The sequence below is a fragment of the Cervus canadensis genome, chromosome 2 (genome assembly GCF_019320065.1).
Source record: "Cervus canadensis isolate Bull #8, Minnesota chromosome 2, ASM1932006v1, whole genome shotgun sequence".
Taxonomy (NCBI): Eukaryota; Metazoa; Chordata; class Mammalia; order Artiodactyla; family Cervidae; genus Cervus; species Cervus canadensis.
Window position 1 is genome coordinate 21,715,591 of NC_057387.1, and position 11,598 is coordinate 21,727,188.

General features: G+C 44.5%; 2 non-coding genes across 2 annotated transcripts; one reads left to right on the forward strand and one right to left on the reverse strand.

Moving 5' to 3' along the window:
* Positions 1 to 746: 746 nt before the first annotated feature.
* Positions 747 to 910, reverse strand: LOC122437560. The gene has a single exon (XR_006268368.1). It is a non-coding gene; the product is annotated as a U1 spliceosomal RNA (small nuclear RNA).
* A 9,326-nt stretch (positions 911 to 10,236) lies between these two features.
* Positions 10,237 to 10,400, forward strand: LOC122437557. Its single transcript, XR_006268365.1, has one exon. It is a non-coding gene; the product is annotated as a U1 spliceosomal RNA (small nuclear RNA).
* Positions 10,401 to 11,598: the final 1,198 nt, after the last annotated feature.

Genomic DNA, 11,598 nt, shown 5'->3' on the forward strand with positions numbered 1-11,598 from the left:
CCTTATGGCACAAAGTGAAGAACTAAAAATTCTCTTGATGAAAGTGAAAGAGGAGAGTGAAAAAGTTGGCTTAAAACTCAACATTCAGAAAACTAAGATCATGGCATTCAGTGCCATCACTTCATGGCAAATAGATGGGGAAACAGTGGAAACAGTGGCTGACTATTTCTCTGGGCTCCAAAATCACTGCAGATGGTGATTGCAGCCATGAAATAAAAAGACACTTACTCCTTGGAAGGAGAGTTATGACCAACCTCGATAGCATATTAAACAGCAGAGACATTACTTTGCCAACAAAGGTCCGACTAGTCAAGGCTATGGTTTTTCCAGTGGTCATGTATGGATGTGAGAGGTGGACTATAAAGAAAGCTGAGCGCTGAAGAATTGATGCTTTTGAAATGTGGTGTTGGAGAAGACTCTTGAGAGTCCCTTGGACTGCAAGGAGATCCAACGAGTTCATCCTAAAGAAGATGAGTTCTCGGTGTTTATTGGAAGAACCAGTATTGAAGCTGAAACTGCAGTCCTTGGGCCACCTGATGCGAGGAGACCCGAGTGTGCTTTCCAGGTTAAGAAGATTCCCTGGGGGAAAAAAATAGCGACCCACTCAAGTATTTTTGCCTTGAAAAAATCTCACAGAGAAGCCTGGCAAACTACACTCCGTGGGAACCACAAAAGTCAGATACAACTGAATAACTAAATCACTGCCAAGGAAACATAGATTAACTCTGCAGTTATTACTTAGTTATCAGGGGAAAGCACGCACGCAGTCCCCCACTACCATAAATTACACAGTCGAATTTCCCCTATTTGAGGAAATCGCAGAGGTCAACACACCCGGAGTGCAATGGGTGAGCCTTGCCCTGGGAGAACCACCTTCTTGATCATGGTATCTCCTCTGCCAGGTAAGTATGAGTTGACCTTCCCCCTGCCCCACACAGCCTTAGACACGTTCACTGTACACACACGCTGACTTTGCCGTTTCCCCGCAGTTCTTCCACTATCCTCCGTACTCTCTCCTTTCCCACACCCCGTCAGTCCCTCCAAATAACTCTTCTAAAAAAAATATCCAACAAAATCTCATGAAAATTTCCGTAAGGAGGGAAGTGGCTCGCTAGGAACAGGACCACTTCGCTGCAAGATTTACATAAACCAACCCCATTCGGGACCTCTAAGGCGGCTCCTCTTCTTCAACCCAACCCACCCCTGTGGAGATGACCAATGGCGAGTCCCCTGTGACGGGAAGTGACGTCATGACTTCATCAACCTTAGCAATGGACATACTTACAACGATAGAGGAGACCTGGGGCGTCTTTGGTGGCTCAGGCGGTAAAGCGTCAGTTTACAATCCGGGAAACCCGGGTTCGATTCCTGGGTTGCGAGGGTCCCCTGAAGAAATGGCTAACCCACTCCAATACTCTTGTCTGGAAAAATCCATAGACGGCGGATCCTGGTAGGCTACAATCTATGGGCTTGCAAAAAGTCCAACACGACTCAGCAATATAACCTTCACCGTTTAAATGAGACATACACGGGTTTTTATTTCTTTGCACTTTAAAATTTTTATTTTTTATTTGGGTATAGCCAGTTAAAATGTTGTGGTAGTTTCAGGTGAATAGCGAAGGGATTCAGCCATATACATACATGGAGATACGGATGGATTTTGCCAGCCTCCTCGGAGTCTGACCCTTCGGGCTGGATTGCACGCCGAGGAGAGAAATTTAGGGATCGTGTTTACACTGATGCAAAAGTTTTTAAGTAATAGATAAGTTGTAAAAACATGTCAGGAAGCAACTGTTAGAACTGGACATGGAACAACAGACTGGCTCCAAATAGAAAAAAGGAATACATCAAGGCTGTCTATTGTCACCCTGCTTATTTAACTTATATGCAGAGTACATCATGAGAAACGCTGGACTTGATGAAGCACAAGCTAGAATCAAGATTGCCGGGAGAAATATCAATAACCTCAGATATGCAGATGACACCACCCTTATGGTACAAAGTGAAGAACTAAAAATTCTCTTGATGAAAGTGAAAGAGGAGAGTGAAAAAGTTGGCTTAAAGCTCAACATTCAGAAAACTAAGATCATGGCATTCGGTCCCATCACTTCACGGGAAATAGATGGGGAAACAGTGGAAACAGTGTCAGACTTTATTTTTTGGGGCTGCAAAATCACTGCAGATGGTGACTGCAGCCATGAAATTAAAAGACACTTAATCCTTGGAAGGAAAGTTATGACCAACCTAGATAACATATTAAATAGTAGCGACATTACGTTGCCAACAAAGGTCCGTCTAGTCAAGGCTATGGTTTTTCCAGTGGTAATGTATGGGTGTCAGAGTTGGACTGTGAAGAAGGCTGAGCACCAAAGAATTATTGCTTTTGAACTGTGGTGTTGGAGAAGACCCTTGAGAGTCCCTTGGACTGCAAGGAGCTCCAACCAGTCCATCCTAAAGGAGATCAGTCCTGGGTGTTCATTGGAAGGACTGATGCTGAAGCTGACACTCCAGTATTTTGGCCACCTCATGCCAAGAGTTGACTCATTGGAAAAGACTCTGATGCTGAGAGGGATTGGGGGCAGGAGGAGAAGGGGACAACAGAGGATGAGATGGCTAGATGGCATCACCAACTCGATGGACATGAGTTTGAGTAAATTCCGGGAGTGGGTGATGGACAGGGAGGCCTGGCGTGCTGCAATTCATGGGGTCGCAAAAAGTCGGACACGACTGAGAGACTGAACTGAACTGAACTGAAAACAGTGAATAGAAATACAGAGACAAAATAAAAGCATATGTATATTTCATGTGTGTAAACATATGGATTTCGGGTTACATCTCAAAGTGCTACTCGTTGGACTTGTTTTCTGTGCAGATTCTTCCTGTTTCATTCTGAGGATATCCCAAGGACCATGCTTTTCCTTTGCTTACCACAGAATACAAGAAATGAGGACTCTGAAATAGAAACTGATGACTAAAATAAGGGCAAGAAAGATGACGTGAGAGAGTGAGGTTTGCTTGGAGAGTGAGGTTTGTCTATTTGTTTTCTCTTACTGCAGAAGACTGGGTTAGACCTGAGGGCAGAGAAGTGGGAGGCTGGAGAAGACAGCCAACTTGTGTTTTCCGACCAGAGAGCACGGGGAAATGGAGTAACTTGATCCTTGAGGTGCCTTTGGTTTAAGGGGGAAGGTGACTTCTGGAAAATCTTGGGGCGAACAGCAAAGGAACTCAGCATGCAGTTAACTTCCAGGAAGAATCTTGCTTTCTGCCTCCCTTCCCCCGCCCCGCCCCATTTCTAACTCTGCAATATCAGAAATAGATTCTGGCTCTTTTCATATGACATAAACTTAAATCCAGGGCTAGTAATACCTTAGAGAATCTCCAGAAAACTGGAGAATGAATTTATACAAACTGGGAGGAAGAAAAAAGGCTGATGAAAGCGAGCACACAAACCAAATGGAAAGGACACTGGTGCCTTCTGCTCAGTGACAAACCCTCTAACTGCACAGCTGACCCTGTTGGGCCTGGGCACTAGACACCACCCGTGGTTCCATGACTTCTGCTGCACCTGGTTGGTGTTCAACTAAAGATCTTGTGGTGGGGGGATTCTTCTGTTGTAGTGGCCAGAAAGAATTTTCCCAGGGCCCACTCCTGTGTCTCTCACCTCCTATTAAATGCTGGAGTATTTGTTACTTGTAGGGAGTGGCCAGTTCCTGGTAATAGATCCACATCTTAGCCCCTCAGAAAACTAAGTGTGTGATCCTCAGAAGTTGCAGAATATGGAAAATTCCTCATCAAGGGAAAGGGGGGTTCAGATAGTAGTTGATCAAGATATAACAAAGGACAGCCCTGCAGCTAGCCCAGTGAAGAACATTATAAATTCTGTGCCCCATTTGACACAGTGCAACCCTGTGTCAAATAGACCAGGCATGCACAACCCTGTCTTGGAGCATACTAGGCGTTTATCCCTGAGTGCAAGCGAGGTTTCAGCCTCTTATATGTGGATGGTTGTACCTCATCCAGTATTATTTACATTTTCTTCACTGAGAATTAAATAGCTTGAAAGTTCCCATTTCTGGGGATAGAGTAATTGGTCTAAAGCTATGGTAACAAATTCCCACTATAACTGGTTTTAAATATTCTTTATTCACTGAGGTCCACTGTAGGAGTTTCCTATTGCTACTGTTACATGTCACTACATATTTAGTTCCTTAAAACAACACACATTTATTATCTTATGATTCTGGAGATCAGAAGTTCAAGATGCATCTCCCTGGGCTAAAATCAATGTGACAGCTGGGTTGTGGTGGTTCTTGGAGATGCTAGGGGAGAATCCGTTTGCCTTGTCCAGCCTCTAAAAGATGTCCAGATTCTACTCTCATGGGCCACTTTCATCTTCAAAGCTAGTTACAACTGATCAAGTTATTCTCACAACACATTATTCTGACACCAACTCTCTTTCCTCCCTCTATATGACCTTTGTGATTCGGTGGGGTGCTCATCTCAAGATCTTTAATTTAATCACACCGCATAGATTCTTTTGCCATGTCAAGTAACATAATCACAGATTCCAGGGACCCAGGTGTGGACATCTTTGGGGAAGCATTAGCCTGCCACCGCAGCCAGAATCCTCAGTGACCACATTTCCGCTCCCTTCTGAAACTCATCCAGGTGAAAGCAAGTCAGTCCATGGCTTCTTAGCGTCAGCCAGTCAACAGCTGTGCCCTGAGCTCAGGCGCTAGAGTCAGAGAGAGAGAGAGAGAAGGAGAAAGTCTATGGGGAGCGGAATCTGAGTAGCCAGTGCCTGGGAAGTTCCTAGGGACTAGAGCTGAGAGCTGCAAATGCCTTCATGGGGGGGAGAAGGCTGGGGAGGGTGTTAAGGAACTGAATGTATATCACCACCGCCAGCACCCACCACCACCTAATTCATATGTTGAACCCTAATCCCTGTGGGGCTGTATTTGGAGAAAGCATTTTGAGGAAGATGTTGTTCAGTCATGTCCACCTCTTTGCAACTGCTGTGGCCTTCAGCATGCCAGGCTTCCCTGTCCTTCATATCTGGAGATTGCTCAAACTCATGTCCGTTGAGTCGGTGATGCCATCCAACCATCTTGTCTTCTGTTGTCCCCTTCTCCTCCTGCCTTCTATCTTTAAGGAAGTAATTAAGGTGGCTCAGACGGTAAAGCGTCTGCCTACAATGCGGGAATCTGGGTTTGATTCCTGGGCCAGGAGGATCCCCTAGAGAAGGAAATGGCAACCCACTCCAGTACTCTTGCCTGGAAAATCCCATAGCCGGAGGATCCTGGTAGGCTACAGTCCATGGGCTTGCAAAGAGTCAGACAGGACTCAAGGATATAACTTTCACTTGCATAAGCTTAAATGAGGCCATAGCCTTGGGGTCCTGATCTGATAGGATTAGTGTCCTTGTGAGAAAAGAAACCAGAGAGCTTGGGCTCCTGCCCTACCCCAGCTCAACCACACAGAAGAAGCCCGGAGAGGACCCAGTGAGAAATCTGCTCTAACATTTGCAAGCCAGGAAGAGTGTTTGCATCATAAATTGAATTGACATGACATGACAGGAACGTGACATGAGTCTTTATCTTGGACAACCAGCCTCCAGAATGTGTGAAAACAGACTGATAGTTAAGCCACCCAATCTATGGTAATTTTGTATGGCTTGCCTGAGCTGACTAATACAGGAGGTTGCTTAACCATTGGCCTGAGAATCTTCTCCTACCTGGGCCTTTGTGGGATCTGCCCCAATTTTGTTCATTTCCTGTAATTAGTACTCACAGCCTGCTTTCCCTTGTTGAGGCTTATCTGTGACTTTAGAATGAGAATTGATCACCTGGTTTAGGGTTTTATAGTATAAGTTATTCCACGTAACAATAACCTGCACAAAGGAGTTGGTTTTTTGGGGGTTTTTTTTGTAAACAGTTTTTGCATCTTCCCAAATATCAACCTGGCATGTTTTGAACAGCCAGATTGAGATTTTTGCAGAGTGACCCCATGAGAACATGTGGCCTGCATTTCCTCTTCTCCTGGGAGATTTCTGTGGTTTGGACTCTCCAGAGCCACAGACTAGGGTTTGGGTGCTGGTGAGAAATCTGTGGCTAGCTCTAAGGAGACCTAGGCAAAAAAGAAAAAATCCCTAGAATCAGAGCATGGAAGGGGGCTGGAGGGGGATGTGATAAGAGGCTGCTCTTATGGGAATCAAGGGGGTTGGAGGATGAAAGAGGTGGTTGGGCATGTGTAACTGTCCACCATGAGGTCAGGAGAAGTTCAAGAGAGAGCAGCTGCTAATCTGGGACCAGGACTAGAACTTTCTTTGCCATTCAGGCTCTGGTCATCTTCCTCCTTACTCTGCCTCTGTTTTCCCCTCCTCCTCCTTTAGAATTGACAAGGAAACATATTATCCCTTAAAGCCTTCAGAAGGTAAGACAGTCCTGTTGACATTTTGATTTTAGTCTAATGAGAACTTTGTTGGCCTCCAACAAAATTGAAGATAATAAAAGTGTGTTCTTTTAAGGTAATAAAAGTGTGTTCTTTTAAGGTAATAAAAGTGTGTTCTTTTCAGAGGCTAAACTCATGGTCACTTATTACAGCAGACATAGAACATCAGTTCAATGTGTCTATTACATTCACTTTAGAAGTTATAAGATGGGGGACATAATGAACCCTGTATGGACCTGCAGGTTGTCTACTGACAGGTCAAGCAATATTGGTACTTCTTTGAAGCATTTCATTAAGTGTCTTTTTTCCTTTCTGTTTTTTTCCCCTCAAGGACTCTCACCCTATTTCCTGCACAGTTGTACCCAACGTGGTTCTCATTTACAGCAAATTGGAAGACATTGGTGATGACACAGGTTGATTTCATTTGTTTTAGAATGGGTTCTAACCTGTAGAGGGAAATAATTTATGAAAAGTTAAATATTGTAGAATACTCCATCTTAAAGATACACTTTTTTGCAACTTTTTTTAAAAATTAGGGTGAAGCACTATCTTTTAAAGGGTGAAACACAAATTAGCTTTTTGGAATTTTCCCCAAAAGTAATTTGTGATTTGATCCTGACCAGGTCTGATTTCAAGCTATTTAATTCTCAGTGAAGAAAATGTAAATAATACTGGATGAGGTACAACCATCCCCATATAAGAGGCTGAAACCTCGCTTGCACTCAGGGATAAACGCCTAGTATGCTCCAAGACAGGGTTGTGCAGGCCTGGTCTATTTGACACAGGGTTGCACTGTGTCAAATGGGGCACAGAATTTATAATGTTCTTCACTGGGCTAGCTGCAGGGCTGTCCTTTGTTATATCTTGATCAACTACTATCTGAACCCCCCTTTCCTTTGATGAGGAATTTTCCATATTCTGCAACTTCTGAGGATCACACACTTAGTTTTCTGAGGGGCTAAGATGTGGATCTATTACCAGGAACTGGCCACTCCCTACAAGTAACAAATACCCCAGCATTTAATAGGAGGTGAGAGACACAGGAGTGGGCCCTGGGATAATTCTTTCTGGCCACTACAACAGAAGAATCCCCCCACGACAAGATCTTTAGTTGAACACCAACCAGGAGCAGCAGAAGTCATGGAACCACGGGTGGTGTCTAGTGCCCAGGCCCAACAGGGTCAGCTGTGCAGTTAGAGGGTTTGTCACTGAGCAGAAGACACCAGTGTCCGTTCCATTTGGTTTGTGTGCTCGCTTTCATCAGCCTTTTTTCTTCCTCCCAGTTTGTATAAATTCATTCTCCAGTTTTCTGGAGATTCTCTAAGGTATTACTAGCCCTGGATTTAAGTTTATGTCACATGAAAAGAGCCAGAATCTATTTCTGATATTGCAGAGATAGAAATGGGGCGGGGCGGGGGAAGGGAGGCAGAAAGCAAGATTCTTCGTGGAAGTTAACTGCATGCTGAGTTCCTTTGCTGTTCGCCCCAAGATTTTCCAGAAGTCACCTTCCCCCTTAAACCAAAGGCACCTCAAGGATCAAGTTACTCCATTTCCCCTTGCCCTCTGGTTGGAAAACACAAGTTGGCTGTCTTCTCCAGCCTCCCACTTCTCCGCCCTCAGGTCTAACCCAGTCTTCTGCAGTAAGAGAAAACAAATAGACAAACCTCACTCTCCAAGCAAACCTCACTCTCTCACGTCATCTTTCTTGCCCTTATTTTAGTCATCAGTTTCTATTTCAGAGTCCTCATTTCTTGTATTCTGTATGGTAAGCAAAGGAAAAGCATGGTCCTTGGGATATCCTCAGAATGAAACAGGAAGAATCTGCACAGAAAACAAGTCCACCGAGTAGCACTTTGAGATGTAACCCGAAATCCATATGTTTACACACATGAAATATACATATGCTTTTATTTTGTCTCTGTATTTCTATTCACTGTTTTCAGTTCAGTTCAGTTCAGTCTCTCAGTCGTGTCTGACTTTTTGCGACCCCATGAATTGCAGCACGCCAGGCCTCCCTGTCCATCACCCACTCCCGGAATTTACTCAAACTCATGTCCATCGAGTTGGTGATGCCATCTAGCCATCTCATCCTCTGTTGTCCCCTTCTCCTCCTGCCCCCAATCCCTCTCAGCATCAGAGTCTTTTCCAATGAGTCAACTCTTGGCATGAGGTGGCCAAAGTACTGGAGTGTCAGCTTCAGCATCAGTCCTTCCAATGAACACCCAGGACTGATCTCCCTTAGGATGGACTGGTTGGAGCTCCTTGCAGTCCAAGGGACTCTCAAGAGTCTTCTCCAACACCACAGTTCAAAAGCATCAATTCTTTGGTGCTCAGCCTTCTTCACAGTCCAACTCTGACACCGATACATTACCACTGGAAAAACCATAGCCTTGACTAGACGGACCTTTGTTGGCAAAGTAATGTCTCTGCTATTTAATATGTTATCTAGGTTGGTCATAACTTTCCTTCAAAGGAGTAAGCGTCTTTTAATTTCATGGCTGCAGTCACCATCTGTAGTGATTTTGCAGCCCCAAAAAATAAAGTCTGACACTGTTTCCACTGTTTCCCCATCTATTTCCCGTGAAGTGATGGGACCGAATGCCATGATCTTAGTTTTCTGAATGTTGAGCTTTAAGCCAACTTTTTCACTCTCCTCTTTCACTTTCATCAAGAGAATTTTTAGTTCTTCACTTTGTACCATAAGGGTGGTGTCATCTGCATATCTGAGGTTATTGATATTTCTCCCGGCAATCTTGATTCCAGCTTGTGCTTCTGCCAGCCCAGCGTTTCTCATGATGTACTCTGCATATAAGTTAAATAAGCAGGGTGACAATATACAGCCTTGATGTCCTCCTTTTCCTATTTGGAGCCAGTCTGTTGTTCCATGTCCAGTTCTAACTGTTGCTTCCTGACATGTTTTTACAACTTATTTATTACTTAAAAACTTTTGCATCAGTGTAACACACGATCCCTAAATTTCTCTCCTCGGCGTGCAATCCAGCCCGAAGGGTCAGACTCCGAGGAGGCTGGCAAAATCCATCCGTATCTCCATGTATGTGTATGGCTGAATCCCTTCGCTATTCACCTGAAACTACCACAACATTGTTAACTGGCTATACCCAAATAAAAAATAAAAATTTTAAAGTGCAAAGAAATAAAAACCCGTGTATGTCTCATTTAAACGGTGAAGGTTATATTGCTCAGTCGTGTTCGACTTTTTGCAAGCCCATAGATTGTAGCCTACCAGGATCCGCCGTCTATGGATTTTTCCAGACAAGAGTATTGGAGTGGGTTAGCCATTTCTTCAGGGTACCCTCGCGACCCACGAATCGAACCCCGGTTTCCCGGATTGTAAACTGACGCTTTACCGCCTGAGCCACCAAAGACGCCCCAGGTAGTTTCTATCGTTGTAAGTATGTCCATTGCTAACGTTGATGAAGTCATGACGTCACTTCCCGTCACAGGGGACTCGCCATTGGTTATCTCCACAGGGGTGGGTTGGGTTGAAGAAGAGGAGCCGCCTTAGAGGTCCCGAATGGGGTTGGTTTATGTAAATCTTGCAGCGAAGTGGTCCTGTTCCTAGCGAGCCACTTCCCTCCTTATGGAAATTTTCATGAGATTTTGTTGGATATTTTTTTTAGAAGAGTTATTTGGAGGGACTGAGGGGGTGTGGGAAAGGAGAGGGTGCGGAGGATAGTGGAAGAACTGCGGGGAAACGGCAAAGTCAGCGTGTGTGTACAGTGAACGTGTCTAAGGCTGTGCGGGGGGCAGGGGGAAGGTCAACTCATACTTACCTGGCAGAGGAGACACCATGATCAAGAAGGTGGTTCTCCCAGGGCGAGGCTCACCCATTGCACTCCGGGTGTGTTGACCTCTGCGATTTCCTCAAATAGGGGAAACTCGACTGTGTAATTTATGGTAGTGGGGGACTGCGTGCGCGCTTTCCCCTGATAACTAAGTAATAACTGCAGGGTTAATCCATGTTTCCTTGGCAGTGATTTAGTTATTCAGTTGTATCTGACTCTTGGGTTCCCACGGAGTGTAGTTTGCCAGGCTTCTCTGTGAGATTTTTTTCAAGGCAAAAATACTGGAGTGGGTCGCTATTTTTTTTCCCCAGGGAATCTTCTTAACCTGGAAATCACACTCGGGTCTCCTCGCATCAGGTGACCCAAGGACTGCAGGTTCAGTCCTTCAATACTGGTTCTTCCAATGAACACCGTGAACTGATCTTCTTTAGGATGAACTCCTTGGATCTCCTTGCAGTCCAAGGGACTCTCAAGAGTCTTCTCCAACACCACATTTCAAAAGCATCAATTCTTCAGCGCTCAGCTTTCTTTATAGTCCACCTCTCACATCCATACATGACCACTGGAAAAACCATAGCCTTGACTAGTCGGACCTTTGTTGGCAAAGTAATGTCTCTGCTGTTTAATATGCTATCTAGGTTGGTCATAACTCTCCTTCCAAGGAGTAAGTGTCTTTTTATTTCATGGCTGCAATCACCATCTGCAGTGATTTTGGAGCCCAGAGAAATAGCCAGCCACTGTTTCCACTGTTTCCCCATCTATTTGCCATGAAGTGATGGCACTGAATGCCATGATCTTAGTTTTCTGAATGTTGAGTTTTAAGCCAACTTTTTCACTCTCCTCTTTCACTTTCATCAAGAGAATTTTTAGTTCTTCACTTTGTGCCATAAGGGTGGTGTCATCTGCATATCTGAGGTTATTGATACTTCTCCCTGCAATCTTGATTCTAGCTTGTGCTTCATCAAGTCCAGCGTTTCTCATGATGTACTCTGCATATAAGTTAAATAAGCAGGGTGACAGTATACAGCTTTGATGTCCTCCTTTTCCTATTTGGAACCAGTCTGTTCCATGTCCAGTTCTAACTGTTGCTTCCTGACCTGCATACAGGTTTCTCAAGAGGCAGGTCAGCCAATCTTTAAGAAATTGAATGAAGGGGTGTGATTACTTTTGAGACACCTCAGGCAAAACTTCTACTGAGATACTTGCAGTTGTTGTTCACTCACTCAATGATGTCTGATTTCTTTGCAAGATGTTTGCTAGTCGTGACACTTTGTGTGAAGTCTTTAATTGTTGTTTGACAAATGCAGACCTCAAAAGATTTTAGTGGGAACCTGTGTTCTGT